This window comes from Pteropus vampyrus, unplaced genomic scaffold (genome assembly GCF_000151845.1).
Source record: "Pteropus vampyrus isolate Shadow unplaced genomic scaffold, Pvam_2.0 Scaffold236, whole genome shotgun sequence".
In the NCBI taxonomy this organism is placed as follows: domain Eukaryota; kingdom Metazoa; phylum Chordata; class Mammalia; order Chiroptera; family Pteropodidae; genus Pteropus; species Pteropus vampyrus.
Window position 1 is genome coordinate 1,412,611 of NW_011889017.1, and position 20,927 is coordinate 1,433,537.

Sequence of the window (20,927 nt, forward strand, 5' to 3'; positions counted from 1 at the left end):
TTGGCCCCTACCACATATATTCTGATTTGGGAGATCTGGGGTGGTTTCCTGAAATAAATATTGTTAACACTCACCCTAGGAAATTTTGATGCAGGTGGCTCGTTTTCAGGTTAGTGAAATTGTTTTCAAACCTAGTTTTCACATCAGATTCTTCTGGGAACTTTGAAAATAAAAATACCTGCTGTCAAATGGGATCTAAACATCAATCTTTGTAAAATCTTCCTTGGTGGTTCGAATACTCAGCCAGGATTGGGAGCTATTATCTGAAAAGTATCAACTTTGGGCTTAGAAAACCTAAGGTTGTAATCACTTAGCCGCGTGACTTTGAACAAATGACTAGATCTCTTTGGGCTTCTGTATTCTCTGTAAATTAGGGGAACAATCATTTCCACCGCGGGGGTTGGAGCAGTGGGTTCTCAACCATAGCTGCTTACCACGACCATCTGAGAGGTTTTAAACCGGGACAGGCCTCACCCTCGTTGAACCATGATGTGTGGCAGCACACTCAGTCTCAGTGTTTGTGAGGCTTCCGGGGGACTTCACGCTTAAGAACCCATTAATTGGAGATTAAACAAGATGATGGTATCGGTGTCAATATTCTACTCCTAATAATGGAAATCACGGTTGGCAAAAGCTGCGTCCTCTCCAGGCGGAAGGGACTGTTCTAGCATTGTACACATGATGCTTTTTTTTTTTCATCCTCAGCACCCCTATGAGGTAGAGTCTGTGCTTTTTGTAAGCATCTCCCACAGTTCCTGGCTGCTGGGTAATTGTTCCCTTTCCCAGTGTAGACAGAAAAAGGCACAAGGTGTGTCAAAGGGAGGCATGCCCTCTGGTTCCCTGGCAAGGGTGCCTGTGGATCTGTGGGCAGCCTGGACCAGCCAGCATTTGCTGGCAGCTGCAGGGCAGGTGGCTGCAGGTGAGGGATCATCTGTTGGAAGCAGGCAAGCATCCAAGTGGAACAGAACATTTGGGAAAGAGACAAAGGATTTTCTTGGATCCATGACAAGAGAGGAGAAACTGAAAGATTGCATTTGATATCAATTAGCAACAATTTCGGTGACCCATTGCCATTTTTTAACTGTCTTAGACTGAGTTGTTGATGGAAAGTTAGGAGCATCTCAAATTCTCCTCTTAGCTTTTTAATTCACACATTTTCTCTTCCTGGGAGAATCACTGACACTGATGTTCTCCATATTTCCATCTACGAAGTGGATATGTCTCTGGATTCCAACTGACCTGGGAGTCAGTGTACACCAGATATGAACAATCATATAATGTATGATTAATAGAAAATCTCTAAAATTGCATGTGAGCTATAAAGGTTTCTCCTACAATGGCTATCTAATTAAAAAAGAAAGAAAAGAAAAGGACAGGCAATCTTTTGCTTTCTCCATGCCTTATACAGAGAGAGAGAGAGAGAGAGAGAGAAAGAAAAAAAAAGAAAGAAATGCTTTCTGTGTATTTCTACAATGAGAGTTCCATATAAATTTTATGTTCGCAACCCACTATAATAATTGAGTAACAGAAGCTATGTGGAAGATTTTTTTTCTCCCAAGAATCAGAACAGTGATAATGAAACAAGGCCAATAATCTTGCTTTAATGAAATGGGGAGTCTAATCCCCTACATTTGGTAAAGATGTTAAATCAGAGAAAGCAATAAAATGTGTTCCCATATCAATAAAGCACAATTCTTTATGTTCTTATTATGTAAAACAATAAGCTCAGCTCCCTGAAAAAGACAGTGTCTGTCTTGTCCGATTGTGATTTTTTTTTCAAGAGAACCCTACAGCCTGTTTCATATGCAATTGGCGAATAAATGGCCTGCTTATAAAAAAATCTGTTTATTACACCATTACATTGCGTCGGTGGCATTTTCCATGGTAAAACAATTTTTACTGCAGATATATGTTTATGAGAAATTAGGGCAATAGTAGAGTTTAATGCGTAAAGGCAAAGAATTAACGTAAAATAAGTGGCGTGCTCGAGCTGCACTTTCTAGTAATCCTTTCAAATGTGTATTTCATCCAGAAAGCTTTTATTTTAAAACCAGTTTAAAAAGTCAATAATCATTAAATATGCAGAGACATTTGTGTGCTTTTTGTTTTGTGTTTTATTCCAAATTAGGCTATCAGTGTTTTGTTTGTTTGTTTGTTTGTGAGCTATCTCTATAAGGAACAGGGTGATGTTGAAACCTATTACACTAGATTCCCAAATAACAATGGTTTCTGTGTCTTTTATATATAGATTACATGACACCAAAAGCAAAAATGGCTATTTCTTCTTTGGCCCTTGAAGAACTAAATGAAGAGAAAGCTCCCTGCTGCCAGCGTTTCCAGTTCCACAACTCTGTCCAGGCCACCCCAGGCCTGCCCTGCCAGAATGGCTTTTCTCTGATGCCTGATGCCCCACACTGTTGTCTCTAGCAGGCCATGCTGCAGTCTGCCTGTCCCTCCCTCTTAAACCAATTTTAGTTAGCCTGCTTCCCACCTTGTCATTTTGACAAACTGACAGTAGCCCAGGATTTTTCCTGTGTTCCTTTCCTTGAGCTTTCTGGGGGCCCCTGTGGATTCAGAGGATTGGCTTTTACCTTGGCAAGATGTCCCTTTTTTAAGGGCATGTCCTGAGGGAGCCTGTAGTAATCTCACCCTGGCCAGGACACACTGAGTATAGAATATAACTTCTTGGTATTTGGCCTCTGGAGTCACTCATTCATTACACAAAGTCTTTATCTTTGTGCATATCCTGGAACAATACTCTTAAATAAATACTCTCCGAGGCATTTTACTCCATGGTTATTTACTTTGCATTTCCATGATCTCAATGGAACACAGAAAGGGAGGAGATAGAAGGCTCGGCAAACAATAATTTGCCACCATCTACGCACAAGGGGACAACTGTGAGGGATATTGCTTTGTTTTAAAAGAGAGTCACGTCATTGACTTGACATAGTGCATCTGTGCGTAGACCGGAGTCACTTAGAAAATTCCACTTGACAAAGCATGCTAGATAACCTCTATCTCGAAAGAACAGAGACCATGTGATTTGGAATGAAATGAACTGGTTCCATCCTACAGTCGTATGCCACCAGCCTTTAGATCTTGGGCCAGTCCTTGAGATTTTGTGAGTCTTGATTGCATTCTAGTCAAGGAATACCGATAGATCTCCCACTTTCTCCTTAGAATTGCTCTGTGCTTAAAATGAGATTCTGTTTCCTGACTATGCAAAAGTTAGAAAATTCAAGGAAAGAAATGCAAAGCCATGAATTAGCAGCCTGCTTTTAAAATGATTGCTCTGACATTATCAGCCATGATTATTAGCATCTTCCTCTTCCTCTTCTTTCTCGTCATATTATTGTTATTAGATTTTAAAAATCTTATGAGATTAAAAATCTATTATTCTGAAAGGTCATTATGTCCACAAATTTAAAAAAAATCAAAATTTGTTTTAGATGCACCCACATTTATCAATGAAGCCTTTCCTGCCCATTTAACTACTTCTTCCGCCTACTTACCCTTTTCAATTACCTACGAATGGAACGCAAAGATCTGCCCTCAACAAACAAACACAGATTCCCATGAAAACCTGCCAAAAGGAAAGCAAAAGAGGAAGAGGATATATGATTTCACAAGGTTCACTGCATTTGTTCCCATTTAATCCCAGCTGACTTTATTCATACCCTAAAAATTCTTGTGCAGATCTTCATGATAATACCAGACTTTAGGCTACTCCAGAGGCCACTGGACATTTTCCTTGGGACGTGGGTGGGACCAGGTAGAGGGGAGAGTCTATTTTTTTATTTCATCTTTAGACAGTGGGGAAGATCCAGGCATTCAGATTCAGATCCTGAATCTTTCTATAATGATCCATGACTGGGGCTGGTTGGAGAAAGCCACATGTGTTTGGTCACAACTGGTCTCTTCAGGTGTGGGCTTCCATTCTGTTTCTCCTCACATGCCTAGGAATATAACTATACAGAGCAGATTATCTTTTTTTAAGTAATAAAATAGGAACTTGCATACTTTCAACCTAGTTTATCAATGGTAGTATGATTGCCTGGTAGACCGTGCTTTTAATTTAATTGTCCTTCTTTTGTTCAAAACATTCTTGGAACTCATCTTTTAAAAATTCTCTTCAGAGAGTGAAGCACTGTTTTGAATATCCTGAGTGAATGAAATCATCAAACTTTGAGAGAGGGTTTGATTTTGAAAAACAATAAAATATTTTGATGCTAGTTAAGTAAACATGATTAGTTCTGAAGCTAAATAATATTGTTAGTATTGTTAAGGGAAGTGTAATTCTAAATAAAAGGATTTGCCTTGGAAATAACTGGCAAAAATGTCTGTGAATAGAGATATGTTTCAGTGATAGCAGTATTCTCAGGGAGAACTTTGTAGTAGCTTCCCAAAGTTATTCCCTTAATGGAGCCAACAATTTAGCTTCATTACTTTGTAGTCATCATACATTTTATTTCATGACAATTTTAATCTTTTTTCCAATAGGTAGCAATGAAATATCATCTCCCTCTTCCCCAGCCCCATCACCAAGTTCACAGTTTAAGTTCACAGCGATGGGGCTGCAGAGAAAAGAAGGGAAACAAATTCATTACCAAGTAGAGAGATTTCTTAACGCAGACCTAGTGATAAATCCTAAGACTGCTATGACCTTAATGAGGAAGAAATGGAGCCTAGAATTATCTTTCTGCAGAGTACCCCAGTTTCATATAACTGGCCCCTTGTGGGATAGTGCACCGCATGGAGAACTATTGCTATGGTGAGCAAAAAGTAATATGTACATTGTGATGTCATTGGAACTATTGCCTAACATTGAGGGGAATCAAGTCAATAAATCATGATAACAAATTAATTCAAGTTATAAATGAGTTTGTGATTGAGTATGGTATTAAAACACTGTTTTTAAGTCTGATGGGTGAAGAAAAACTAAGTCTTTCTTTTAGAATTCCATTTTATTATAATCAGCAGTGTTTTTTGAAATGTTAGAGGGGGACTTGTACCCATTATTTAAAATGAATAGTCAAAATCTACCCCTGGAGCCTCTCATCTAAGACAAATCCATTGAGAACAAGCAGCAAAGGTACACATAGAAGCAGACTCCTATAAAAATACTGAGCTAATAACCCCAGATCATAAAACAAAATGCACACTTCCATTACATGAAAGCAATTTAATGAAGGTATCTTGAGAGACACAGGTGAGGGCCTGAGGTGGCTGTTTAAGCAGTTTGGAAATGGGTGAGAAGTTAGTGCCTTAAACTTGGCTGGTGGCCAATAGAGGTTTAAGGAGAAGTAAAATTTAGAAACTATTGAAATGATGGAAAGGAAGAACCTAGCCAATATCATCACTGTACAAAAGAACTAATTTAAATTGGTACAATCCCATGGGAGTACTTCTAATCAGATACAATGATGGGAAAGGAAATTGTCAAAATGGGACTAAGGAGTTATTTTATCTAAAGAAAAAGATTTGAGTTTTGGTAACAGTTCTAACTTTAAAATAGTAAAGCTATAGATTTCTATAATATTCAAGGTACAGGAGGAGGTGGAGAATTCTATTATGTATGTGACAGTAAGCCATTCCCCATCTAAAGGAAAGGTGAGCTAGGCATCTCACTTAAAAAGCCTACTTAATTGACAGCTCTCATAGAACACACTGGAATTTGGGGGTAAAGATAGAATTTTCCCTCAGGTTTGAAAAACAAGCTCTTATTCACATTTTCTATTTTCCCATTGACATGAAAATTGCCTAAGAAAAGTAGAAGTCCCAGAGGTATATTGCTCTTCAGCTGGTATCTCTCCCTTCCTTTCTCAGTTTTAGTTGCTCAATGTGCCTGCATGTGTGTGTATGTGCATATGCGGATGTGTGTGTATGTGCTGTGTGTGTGTTTCTCCATGAATATCATTCTTAAATGCACGCCTACATCCTTCTGCAGTAGGAGAGTTAAAGCATGTACCCTTTTAATATTAGATCCATTCTTCTTTTGGCACATTGAGGACTTATCTTGTGAAACTAGACAGACATTTAAACAGCATGTAAATTGTCTTCCTCTCTGATATTTACTCCTATAATGGAAAAATGGTATGAAGAATAATTTCACAACACTTGGCTCACTGAGATTTTAGAATGTGCCTAAGGCTGCTTCAGAGAGAAATCTGGGCACTCAGGTTGCATGGAAACGTATGGGTGTCAGTTTATTTGGAAAGGCAAATTATATTTGATGTACTTGCATTAGCTAGTGTGCTAAACGCTGTAAAATCCTATTGTAAACTTGCTTGTTTATATCACATATTTCAATTAATCTCACACACACTATTAGCCACAGTTCACATTCTAGACTGCTGATGGTTATCATCTATTTTCTAATATACCTGATAGTCTCCAAGAGGGGCATAAGAGGAAGTTTTAACCTTTTGTTTCAACTATTAAAATATCTTTAAAGGAGCTACAAATGTGGGATGGGAGATGTGATAGTTAATATTATGTGTCAACATGAGTAGATCACAGGATGTCCAGATATTTGGCCAAACATTATTTCGCGTATATCTGGGGTGGTGTTTCTGCATGAGATTATCATGTGAATCAGTAGACTGAGTAAAGCAGATTACTCTCTCTAATGTGGGCGGGCCCCTTTAATTAATCGGAGACCAAACAGAACAAAAAGGCCTAGAAAGAAAGAACCCCTCCTGCCTGACTGCTGAGCCGGAACATTAGGCTGTTCTGGCCTTCAGACTCAGGCTGAAACGTGGACTCTTGCTGTATTCCCAGCCTGCAGTTTTTTTGGACTGACTGGAACTTATATAATCATCTCTCCTGGTTTTTCTCAAGCCTTTGGAATCAGACTGAAATTGTACTATAGGGTCTCCTGGGTCTCCAGCTTGCTGGCCTCACATCTTATAATCATTTGAGTCAATTCCTCATGATAAATAAACAAAGAATCAAAGCATCTGTTTGTTTCTGTTTCTTTGGAGAACCCTGACCAACACAGAAAGGAAGATACAGGTTGCATTACTACGTAGCGCTTCCATGTTTCTGTTTCCTTACCTCTAAAATGGGAATAATAAACCAAACCATAGAATCATTTTCGTGATATCATGAGATAATATGCTGCTTATTAAGGACTGCAACCACTTGTCCATACCACAACCTTTCCATCTTTCGGTCCTCAGTTCTATCCTACCTCCTATCAAAAAAAGTAGCAAATAAGAGATGAGAATAAAGAAGATACCGTAATTAGTACATACGGGTCTTAAGGAATGTTAGAGAGATGCCAAAGAAAGGTTACCTTACCCTGATTCTTTTTTGTTCCACTCTCAATAACAAATCAAAGTTATATACACAAAGATAATTTGTACACACATATCTAGTATATCAATCTAATGTATGATTTTTTAAAGTTGTTCCAGAGCAGTTTTGAGACAGACTTTCCCCAGTTCCCAGCTCATGTGTAGGGTAGAACATCAGTGACTCCAAGGGTTTGAAGATGTTCTTCCATTTCCCCATCCTTTATCTGAATCTTCTTTCTGATAGTCCCTGACTGGACACCCTGGAAATGATTCTAATGATCACCCAAGAAATTCCAAGCCCTTTTGAACAAATAAAGTTTATCTTCAATATGAATTAACTATCTTTTATTTATAAAAAGCATATTCTTTTTTAAGGTTGGAATATGGCTACAAAGAAAGCTTATAAAAGAAAACAATGAAGAACAAGACAACTTGACAGACAACGCACTGGAAATGAAGATTATGCCTGGGGTTGGGGGATAGATCATAAATCAAACACTCTATAACTGTAGAAGAGGGAGTGTTGATTGAGATGAGCCATCAGTTTAACACTCTCTTCTTTTAATGTTCCTATGTCTACATCTTAATAACCCATTTGGATTTCAGTGCATTCAATTTAATCTCCCAACATGAATATCAGTCATTAATATACTATATCTCACTCTATAACCAAATAAACTGGGGGAGGGGGAAGCTGGAAGGAGTCAATTTACTGTCAAAAATGTAAGAGTCAGAGTCACTGTGACAACCCAAGATATATGCAAATAAGGGCTGTGACTGCTACCCAAAGGACACTCATTACGTACTTGCAGTACATTAGGGTTGTCAGATGCCTCACATGACAGGTACAGCCACACCTGTACTCGTGTTCACAGTGTCATCTTTCAATGCTAGAATAATAAGTTGGTATATGATCCCAAATGTATGATAACTACAGATCTCTCTTACCAGCATAGTACTTTTATCATTGACACGTGAAATATAAATAAAAATGTGTGACAGTTCTGGCATCAGTTTATTGATTTTGGATGGTTCTGGCTCCTTTTGGAGGTCACTTCCTGGATAATCACGTCTGGAAGTAGTAATTTGCCATTCACTCATCACCAGAGTTTGAATTGCTATAATGACCTACCTGGGATCAAAGAAAAAGTATTTCCTTTTATATTCAATGTATGGACTCCCTTCAACAATAATAGATACACACCTTTACTAGTCTTTCCCAACTGGCCCACATAGGAGATGGCAAGTGTCCACACTGTCAGCAGCACAGATGAGATTTTCTCCGTCTCTACATGAGTCAGCCCCAGTAAGCCTAATGCTTTTTCTTAGCCCTGTTCTTAGGTCTGTCTTGAGAGGAGACTGGAAATGTGTTCTCTAGATACATTATTATGGAAATTTTTCCAGAGGAAAGAAATAACATTTTGATTTTTATCGATCATGTAGGAAAAGTGATGAAAAGTTGTAGTTTTCTATTTAAATGAAACAAGTTGAGTTATATTCCTTTCATTTTCACATTTTTGGAGAAGTGAATGAAAAATCATGAAGGTATTACAACAAAGAACTGTAGAATTGAGATTTGTTTGTCAATAATGAAAAGGTAAGTAGGTTAAAATTGGGAGGTATAACTCATGTGATATCTCTGAATCTTAACATGTTGTGACAGGACACTACATTCAATTGCTTAGAAGATAAATAAACAGAAAGAAGAGGAGAGGGCTAATTTTTGAAATGTGAGAGGATTTGAGTTTGTTGTTGTTGTTTTTTAATAAGTCAGGAACTTAAAGCCAGCATCTGAGCAGGTCTCCTTTAGGCTGGGAACTCACTGACACTCCATTTTTGCAGTGAGATGTATGCATAATTTATGGAAGTACTTGAATGTCCAAATGCTTCTGTAACTGTCCTACGAACTGACTTTCTGAAAGTTCAGATTCTCATTAGGGCTTTCTACCAAACACAATACCAAATTTCATACCAGAACAGACCATGCATTTATAAAGAGCAAGAAATAAACACAAATATTAACTTTAGACTCACCCACAAATTGAAATCAATAGTTTGATGTTTATTTGTTCATTTTGTTTTTATTATACTGAATTCAGTTAAACCATTTAAATTTTCATCTAAGCTAAATCACAAATCAACATTTCACTCAGGCCCATAGGTGTGATTCTGAAAAGGAGTCTTGGAAACCGTATGCCATTTCAAAGAGAAAAAGTTTTCTTGCTTTCTCTTTGTAGTCAAGAATAATTCAAAATTATATGCAAGCCACCAATTTTCAGCAGTATATTTTATTTTGTTTGAAACTGATCTTCACATCATACTCCATTAAAATGGTTGTATAGTTTACAAATGGATGTTACATAGGAATAAAGCATCCCACCTCGAGACTAGAAAAATTCTGCACCATAAGTGGAAGAAATGAAAAACTGTAAATATGCAAGAGCCTCTTGAGTTAAGAATGACAAATAGTGATATAAAATTCAGATGCAGATAGGGTTTTTGTCTCCCATAGCTCATGTCAAAATGCCCCCGGAACCTCCCAGCTTCCCCACTCCAAGCTGTGACTAAGTCATTCTAAGATTTGGGCCATCCCTGGAAATCACTGAGTGTATCTTGGTAATTTTTTTCCAGCCATCTATCTCTTTCTCTTTTAGAAGGTAAACAAGCCCTAGTTTCCTCTTGGATTAAAATGTATTTTTTTCCACATAAATTGGGAGTCTTCAGACAAGATATTCGATCTTCTCAGCTTCAGTTTCCTTTTTTTATAAAACAAAGATGATACTATCTGCCCCCAAGCGTGATACTAAGGATTAAACTAGTTAGTGTTTGCAAAGGGTCTAACAAATTGGGCAAATTCTCTCCCAGGCCCTCTCCTGGTTCATTCCACTGGAGGGCCAGGCACATCCAGACAGCTCTATTGTCTTCCATTTTGTATCTGTTCCTCAGCACATATTTTCTTTCTTCTGTTGTTATTTCTCTTTTTCATCAATTTTTTATTCATCTTAGCCTTCTTTGTTTTTTTAAAGTACGCTTTTAAGAGTTAAGTATAACATGAATGCAGAAAAGAGCACACATATTAAACATCCGATGAATTTTGAGAAACACATCCATGTATCCAGAACCTTGGTCAAGAAGTAGATCATTACCAGCACCAAGAAATCTTCCTCATACAATCCTATTCACCTTTCACAGAAGTCACCACTCTCCTGATTCATCCCACCGTGGATTAATTTTGTTGGATTATATGGCACATACTCTCAAGTCTAGCTTTTTTCACTCCACATTATATTGTAAAAGTCCCCCTTTTTGTTTGCTAGTCTTATTACTGCATAACAGGGGTCAGAAAACATTTTCCGTAAAGGTGCAGACAGTAAATATTCTCACTTTCAGGGCCCTACAGGGGACTCAACTCCAATATTGCAGTACAAAAAGCAACAGCAGACAATATGTAAACATGTGGTCCTGGTTGGGTTCTAACAAAACTTTATTTATGAATACCAAAATTCAAATTTTATATCATTTTCATATGATATTTAATATTATTCTTTTCATTTTTTTCAAATGAAACACATAAAAACCAATCTTAGTTTGCAGACTCTGAGAAACAAATAATGGTTTATTTAGGTAGTCTATGCTTCATGAATATTTTTTTCATTTTTCATCCACAACAAAAAGATTTCGATTAAAGCTGACACATACAAAAGCAATGACAATGATAATCTTATGTCTAAAAGAAAATGAAAGCCATTAATTTTGAAGGAAAATTGGATATTTAGGAAAAAATACTTTTTTTTATCAACCTCTAGTATCTTTAAAGATACATAAAAATCCCCTTTATTAAATTCAAAAATTTTCTCTTATTTTATTTTCCTATAATAAAATTTGCTTCACCCAACACCCACACCCAAATAGAGAGAGAAACACTCTAATTTATATTTGTTTTAACTATGAGCCTTGCATGGCATTGTTTTCTTTTGTGTGGCCATCTCATCTGCCTGGATTTTCAAACCACTTATTGGAACAATAGGCTTAGATGGAGAGACTTGGAATTTTATTATAACTTCAGTTTTAATAGCATTTCTATGGGAAAAGTAGCTTGATTTTCGGCATTTAACTTACAAATGAACATCTAAAACACAGCTGGTTTGAAAATTGGGGATTGCTTATAAAGATAACTCAGCTAACTTTTTTTTTTTTTAACAAGTTACATCCCATTGTAACCCAATAGTTGGTAAAGACATAAAACAGGAGATTGTGTGGGGAAGAAAGATAGTCAGCATTTATTTATTCATTCATTTATATATTTAACAATAAAAATGTTCAGTGACTTCTATGAAAACACAACACTACCTGTCATTGTAAGATACACCAATGACCTTGACAAATGTTGCCCTAATTAGGGAAATAAGACAAACACTTCTGAAACATTAGAAAATGATGCTAATAATATAGGATTAAGTAACAAATGAGTCTTAGAGACAACCCACACTCTAAGAGTTCACAGGCAAGAGACACCATTATGGAACAAAATGAACAAAGAAAGCGTCATGGAGAAGGTAAGAAATGAGCTTCACTTTTGGAAATGAATACAATGCGGATAAGTATTTTGAAGATAAAATGGTATTACGAACTGAGGAAATAGCGCGAGCAAAAGGATAAAGGCAAGAGAACATAGCAAGGCAGAGTTCCCCGTCAGAGAAAAACGGCATTTGTTCTCTTGCTACTAAATTACAGAAGGTTCTTTTATAATTTGAAAGTTAATCCCTTATCAGATAAATGATTTGCAAATATTTTCTCCAATTCTATAGATCGTTTTTTGATTTTGTTGCGAAATCAGGATCTTGAAGAAATGCCTCCACTGACATGCATATTGCAGTATTATTCACAATAGCCAAGATATGGAAACGATCAAAATGTCCATAGAAGGCCGAATGGATAAAGAAAACACACACATACACACGCACAAACAATATATTATTCAGCCATTTTTTAAAAAAGGAAATGTGCTAAGTGAAATAAATCAGACACAGAAAGACAAATACTATTTGAGGTCATTTATATGTGGAATCTAAGATAGTCAGATAAAATGATATCATGAATAGAGAGCATAATGCTTATCGCCAGGGCCTGGGAAGGAGGAGGAAATGGGGAGGTGAAGGTCAAAGGGTACAAAGTTTCAATGATGCAAGATAAATAAGTTCTAGAGAGCCACTATATAGCACAGTGCCTATAGTTAACAATACTGTATTGTACACTTAAAATTTGCTAAGAGGGTAGACCTTATGTAGATCTTATCATATGCTAATAATAAAAAAAGGGAAAGGAGGTAACTTTGGGAGATAATGGAAATGTCTATAGCCTGGATCATGGTGATAATCTCTCGGGTGTATACTTATTCCAAATTCATCGAGTTGTATACTTTAAATATGCACAGCTTTTTACCATATTAATAATACCTTAATATAATGGTTTTTAAAAAGAAAAGCAAAAGCATTAGTGCGCTTATGTAAAGGGTGAGAGATGGAGAAAGGCAGACTGAGGTCAGAATTTGTTATATTTTAAAGATTGGAGAGTAAAGAATTAATAAAAGTAACATTTTAGAAGTGATTAAACTAAAAGCCATGCTAAGGATGAATTGGGGGGGAAACCTGAAGGCAAATCAATCAGTCCAGAAGCCAAGAATATAAATACAGATGTGAAGTGATAAAATAATGACAGCTATGAAAATGGAAATATACAGACGTGAGATACATGGCAGTTAGCAGAATCAAATATTCAACTCCACTCTTTTAAATGTGTATGAGTTAGAAAACGCTGCTATCACTGTCAGAAATAGGGAAATGTTGGGGGAAACGTAATTTTAGTGGAAAAAGGCTTTTGGTTTTTACTGTGTTGAACTTAATCATTAACCCACGTATTGGATAACAACTTCGACTTTCCAAAGGAAATTTTATAGTCTAAGGCTAGAGGAGGCAAACTATGACCCACAGGCAAATCCTGCTTACCAAATGCTTTTAAAAAATAAAGTTTTATTGGAACATGGCTTGCCCATTTTTACAAATTGCTTCTGGCTGCTTTTGTACTATGACAACAGATTTGTGACAGAGACCATATGACCTGCAAGCCTAAAATGGAAAAAACATTGAGGTTGATGACTAATTGATGATGAGGAAGAAAGAGGTACTCTAGGAAGCAGAGAAAAAAAAACTTTCTAATGTGAACACATATAACTATGGCATCAGCAAGGCAATTCAATAGTTTCTGAGGAAATGTTAAGTAAATCTCATGAAATGAAACATAAAAGATAATACTGACTCAAATAGAGAAAGAGAACATGCCTGAAAACATGAAGTTGACTGACTGGTGTCAGTCAGACAGACAATCTATAGGCTCATATTCTTTGCAATTCAGGTACATAATTTTGAAAGATAGACATACAATCAAAGATAAGTATTGGAAAGAAAGGTGGGCCTCTGAAAATGCAGTCACTAGGCTAAATTTCCATAGAGTGAAATTGCAAAATGTTAACAGGCAACCAAAAAGACCTTTTAGCCATATTCAAAATAAAAAAGGAGAACCAGAAAGGCTCAACAGAATCCAGAGAAGAATGTGGGCTCTGAAAGGGTCATATCTGGGTTTGAATCTTGGCTTTGGCTTTCTCTTCTCGAGTGAGCTTGGGCAGCTTTTCAACCTGTACACACTGTGGTTTGATTGTGGTTTTTATCTGTAAGATGCTGATGATAAGCATACCTACCTCAGAGGATTGACGTGAATGAAATGTGTTTGGTACATTATGTGGTCTATAAGAAGAGTTCATTACCTATTCACTCTTACCACCATTATTAATGAGAATAATTTTAAGTACGGTTTCAGAGCATTTTAGAAAAAAAAGCATAGCTTATAAAAATAGACTATAATATATATATTTTTTCCTAGCTTTACTAGGGTGTAGTTGACAGTTAAAAATTGTATACATTTAAGGTTTACAACTTGATGAAAGATATATTTATACATTAACATAGCCATCAAAATGGTAATTTTTAAATATTTGTCTGGCAGATAAAAATAAACTAGAACCTGATAGGAGAACAATCACATCTTATGAGAAACAGTTGAAAATGATGCTGTGTGACATGGGGAAAAGTAGACACAGAAGAACCTTCAAAAGTCATTCTGTAGGATTCCATGACAACACTTAAGATCAATGGATAGAAGTTATAGGGAGCACATTTCAGTTTAGTAGGGTCCCAGTCACATGATGCTTGTCTGAGCTTTCTGAAGGAGGAATAATTCATCAAATGAGTTCCCGCTATGCCCCAGCCCTGCACTACATGAGTTACATGTATTATCCCTTTAATGCTCATATCAATCTGGAGGGTTGAGATTCCTATCCAAGGGGAAGAGTCCCAGGGGATTGGAGGACCTCTCAAAGGAATACTGTAAGGAGAATTCCAGCATAAAATGATAATAAAATCATAGATCTATAGTATTCATTCAAAACCCATAGGCTTTAGCCTCCATGATCCAGTCTAGGCAGGGCAAAAGAGTCTTGACTAGAAGGGAGTTTAGATACTAGGGGAACATTGGGAGGCTAGTGCAGGAGAGGGACTTCACAGGACCATATCTGGGTATATATCCACTCAAGGGATTTTACAATGGGAGTGACCATGACAAAAAGTAGAGAAAAAGTGTTTCCTTTAGGAAACTCTAGTTATGGATCCTTCAGACACTGTATACTTACAAGGAAGATATGAGAATATAGGTTCTAGAATTTTTTTAAAAAGATTATCAACATAAAAGACAAAATGTTCTTTAGCGGGCATGTAGGTCTATATTCCGTGTGTTCCCATTTCTTTATTCCCTTTTTTCTCCATGCTTCAACCAGATATCTTATCTCTCATGATCAAAAGGATCTGGTATTAATATGTTTTGTTGTTTTCACTGTTGTTTGTTATTATCGTCTATAGAAACACTATGCATAGACCTAGGTATTGAAGAAATCAGAGATGTGATAGAAGAGAGTAAGAGAGGCTCCTTCTTTCTTCTCTCTCAATGATGAGGCAAAAAAAAAAAAAAAATTCTAAAGTGTTTCCATTGACACTTGTTCCCATAAAAGCACTGTTATCACCAGGGTCCATTTCTTCTGCATTTTTATGATAATTTCCATAAGTCACTGAGGCCTACATAACTTCTGGTTGGCCCACAGATTTCTTTATTGCAATAATTTATTTGCCTGCAAAATGGGCTTTGTTCACCTCTTTTGTACCAAGAAAGGCACTAATAACTCTGCCCATACATAGTTGGCTCTCACTGAGGAAAGAAGTTTTTTTATGTGACTTACAAAGCAGTGCTCAATATAATTTCTAAAGCTACACTTTAGAGGTGTTCTGAACTATAGCAAAATTATTAGAAAATTGAAAAAAATATTTGTGTAATCTTTCAAGCCGGCCACTTGGAATGATCACATGCATTTTGCTATATCATTCCAGCATATCTGGGGGGAAAAAAAATTCTCTTTTTTTATAGTCCGACTTTTATTCTCAAGATACTCTGAAGGTGAACTAAATGTTTTGTTTTTGCAAAATGGGTTTATCAGCCTTTCTGTCCTAGTTGTTGTCATGGCTATTCCTTCCTCAATTCCTATGAGAAGAGAAAATATAGGAGAACAGAAGTGGTGTCCTCTTACATTGGCTTCTGGGAGTGAGAATGCATAACATAATCTACTGAATGGAGACTGGAATGAAAGAAATACATAAAAATACTAAGGGTACATTTTAATTATAGATGCAAATTACGTTACCAACTTGAGGGTGCAGATATAGCCATCCCCTCTTAAACTCACAGACCTTAAATTTAGAGAGGATTTTATGAATTTGACCTCAAAGCCAAGGGAAGTAAAAGCAAAAATAAGTGAATGGGACAATATCAAACTAAAAAACTTCTGCACAGCAAAAGAAACCATCAACAAGGCAAAGAGACAACCATCAGAATAGGAGAAGATATTTGCAAGCAACGCCTCTGATAAGGGCTTAATATCTAAAATATATAAAGAACTCATACAACTCAACAATAAAAAACAAACAATCTAATTAAAAAATGGGAAGAGGACCTGAACAGATACTTTTCCCAAGAGGACATACAAATGGCCGACAGACATATGAAAAGATGCTCTGCTTCACTAGCTATCAGGGAAATGGAAATCAAAACTAAAATACCATCTCACACCTGTTAGAATGGCTATCATCAACAGGACAAGTAATAACAAATGTTGAAGAGGATGCAGAGGAAAAGGAGCCCTCATACACTGCTGATGGGACTGCAAATTGGTACAACCACTATGAAGGTTCTTCAAAAACTAAATATTGAATTACCATATGATCCAGCAACACTTCTTCTGAATATTTACTGAAAAAACCTGAAAACATTTATCCACAAGGATATATGCATACTGATGTTCATAGCTGCATTATTCATGATGGCCAGGACATGGAAGCAACCAAAGCATCCTACGATAGATAAATGAATAAAGAAGATGTGGTACATAAACACAATGGAATCTAATCAGCCATAAGAAAAGAAGAAATAGTGCCAGTTACAACATGAATGGATCTTGAGATAATCATGCTTAGCAAAACAAATCAGACAGATAAAATTGAAAACCATGTGACTTCATTCATACGCAGGATATAAAACTGACAGCAACAAACAAACATGACAAACAGAGACTCATAGATACAGATCGTAGATTAGTGGTTACCAGAGGAAATGAGGAGGGGAAGGTAGATGGGAGTAAAAGGGATCAAATATTTGGTGATGGAAGAAAATCTAACTCTGAGTGGTGAATACACTATGTAATATATATACAACCTACTGTACACTTGAAACATATGATTTTATTACTCAGTGTCACCCCGGTAATTAAAAAAAAAGACATAGCCACCCTAGATCAACTCAAAGTTTTAAATGAAAACTCCTCAAATACATAGATGCCCCAATCGTCACCCAGCTTTCTCATGACTGACATTTCCTGTGCTCTTTCATGAACCTGTTTATCAAATGTATAGAACACTTTTGTTTATGATAGCTTATGATTAATCATTCACCAAGGACACAGCCCTTTGTACCTGTTATTGTCAAGCATTTGTTTGGACTGCATTTGACCCTTTGTACCAAGTGGTCTGTGTTGGAAACTTTTGAAAACAATCCACCTGGTTGAATGTGCTTATGATACTAACTGAAATCCTGTGGCTCTGTTGCTACATTATCCTGCTACCTAAGAGAGACCAAAATTACAATCTCAGTTACAAAATCGAATTTATTGTCACCCCAAAATACACCTAGCTATCCTGGGTTATTTGTAAGCATTCTGAAGTGGAATTTTAAACACTGTTTGAGCAATGGATGTTCATTTTGTGACCAAAGGGTGTTGCATGAAGTATGCCTCTTCGCAAAAAACAAGAGCAGGCTGGCACCAGAACTGCCCTCATCTTTGCTTTGTGTGTGACGATCAAAGTCCTTTGCAAGTGCACCTCAGGGGGGTATATCCATACATCTGATTACTTAGTGACCAAAGGATCTAGACTTCCAAAACAACAGCAAAGTTCAGAAAGGAAGAACAGTATGTGTTACTGCATTTGTTTAATCAGTCACTGTTTACACACCCTTGGATTAGTAACTGCCTCAGTTTTCATCTCTTCTTCACTCAGGCAGTCAACAAACATTCATTGTAAGGCTGCCGTGTGTGAAGTACCTTACAAAAATCAATCAGGGTGGTCCGTGAATTCCAGGAATTTATAATCTCGCTCTGGGCATGAACATGCCTGCATTTAACTTCAAAACAAAATTGGAAATGTGCATGCCACATGTCTGATACAGATAATAATTGTTAAGAGTTCGAAGTAGGATTATGTACTTGTAATCTTGTATTCAGAGACTGCTTTACAGCATACATAGATTTGGGGTTAAGGAATGGCAGGTAAGATTTTGAAGGGGGAAAAAATATTCCAGAAGGAGAAAGTAGAGGCAGTAAAGTTCGAGGGTGGCTAAGAATTAATTTAGGGAGTTTGGCTAGACAGGAGAGCTCAGGAACAGGATTAGTTTGAGATGTGAATGAGAATGAAGGCGATGAAGATCTTACTTTATTATGAGTTTTGATGAGCCGTCAAAGGATGAGAAGATGGTGCCACATTATCAAACAAAACTAGAATAACTGTTTATACTCTGAAAGTCAGAGAGCAGACTGTATAATATTTTTCTACATGTAAAAGAGTGATATTGACAGATATTGTAATATTTTCATACCATTTTCTTTAACTTAAAAATTTCTCCATGAGAAATTTGATGTATTTACTTCTTACTTGATCTCAGAATGTGCTAATTCATGTAAACAAATCAGTAAGGAATTTTCGAAATGTTTAAAAATCAATTGATTTGACCTGTCATTTCTGCCCTCCTACATTATGAGCTCTGACCTCATAAATAGATGTTGCTGGAGGCAATAGCAAATGTGAATGATACATTGTTATTTTAGAGAAAGTCCAATGATGAATTTTATTTTCTTTAAATCAACAAATTTTCAGAATCTAATAACTATAATCTATGCCAATACAATAACATGAAGGAAGAATGCTGATTTTTGCTAAAAAGAATATACTTTCAAAAATGGCAAGTGACCCAAAACGTCAAAGAAATTTTATTTGATTTCTTTAAAATGCCTCAAAATTTTAAATCTCACCTTGGATACAAAGAAAGAAGCTAACTTTAAAGGTATGGTGGGAGGTTTTCCTCTGATATCCACTTATATATGTTCTACATTTATTCATTCACATATTTATTACTTCCTACATTCTTTCATGAAACATTTATCAAGTGTCTACCACATTCTAGAATAGGTTATTCTTTAAAATTGTATTATCTCATAGATAAAGGGATATTTATTTTATTGCTGGTTGAGGGTGCCCCTCAGATGGGGACAACCATAAAACAATGACTCATTTAATCCTTCCTTCAACTAATATGTTCTCTGCGCCCTGGAAAATACAAAGACAAATAAGAAATGCTCCCCCAGAGAACTTGCTCTCTGGTCTCATCTCCTATGCAGAGTCTCATAGTGTATAAATCTATAATCATCTGTATTTATCATCCCCTAGAACATGTTTGAATAAGACCATCTGTGAAAGCATTGCAAAAACATATCTATTATCATTCTGATTCATTTTATGATTCCCTTCAGGTGTTTGAAAACATGAAATTCCAACACGTGAAAGAATAACTTCTTATTGCTTTGCTGTCTTTGCTTATCTTTTAAAAAAAATGTTTCACTTCATCTTTAGGCAAAAATACACCTCAAGACGAGTAGTTAAATCTTGATCATTTATAGGAATTTACAGGAACATAGGCTTGGACTATCTAAAGCAGCTCAAAAAGATTTTTTATAACAGCTTTTTTGAAATATAATTCACAAACCATAAAATTCACTCTTCGAAAGTGTACGATTCAGTGTTTTAAAAATATAAGCAAAGAGTTGTAAAACTATTGCCACTGTGTAATTGCCACTTATCTTTTTTCTGTATCTATGGGTTTACCTGTCCTGGACATTTCATATAAATGGATTCACACAATATGTGTCCTGTTATTATTGCTTCTTTCACTTAATATAATGTTTTCAAGGTTTATCTATGTCGTGGCATGTATCAGAACTTAATTATTTTTATAAAACATCAAACATTCCATTGTGCAAATATACTACATTTTGTTTATTCATCCGTCTGGATTGTTTCCAATTTGGCTACTATGAAAAATGCTGATAAGAACATTTGTGTACAGGTTTTTGCCTAGACATAGCTTTTCAATTTCTTGAATATATATATACCTAGAGGTAGAATTTCTGGGTCACATGCTAATTCTGTGTTTAACATTTTGAGGAACTACCAAAGTGTTTTCCAAAGTGGCTGCACCAATTTTACCTCCCCACCAGCAATGGATGTGAGTTCTAATTTCTCCACATCCTCACCAACACTTATTTCTGAAAGCCTTTGTCCGCGCATGTGAATAATGCGTCTTAATTTCTCAGAATTCATATCAAAGAATATGATGAAACACAATACAACAATATTTTTTAGAGGCAGTGAGAAATAGTAATCTTCTTTCATGCTGACAGTTTCTCAAATCCCTGTGCCACCCTGTATGCCGAGATTCCAGAATTCTGGGAAGGGACTTCCTTGCAGGCATTGTATATTCTCCGTGTGCCACAGTTATCCTCTCAAACTTTCCTTGGAGCAGGAAGGAGCATTGCTTTGGGGCCTTCAGTGAATCTCCCTAATGCAGACAAATGTAGTGTGCAAGCTGAGAGGAATCAAGTGATATATATTCTTTAGGGCTGAAAGGCTGAAGAATTCATTTCATAGAGATTATTTATATATTCTAATCGGAACCTTGACTTTTCTTATGATTACTAAGTATCTTTTATGAAGCCAGTGCCTGTTCATCTGATAAAGTTTTTATAGTGCTAATAACCAACTATGTCCCTCAGGCACATTCCTTAGGCAAAATTAAGATGCACAGCATGTTGCAAGATGATAACCAGGAACAACCAACTAAGAGAGTCTTCAGGAATTCATGATTTGA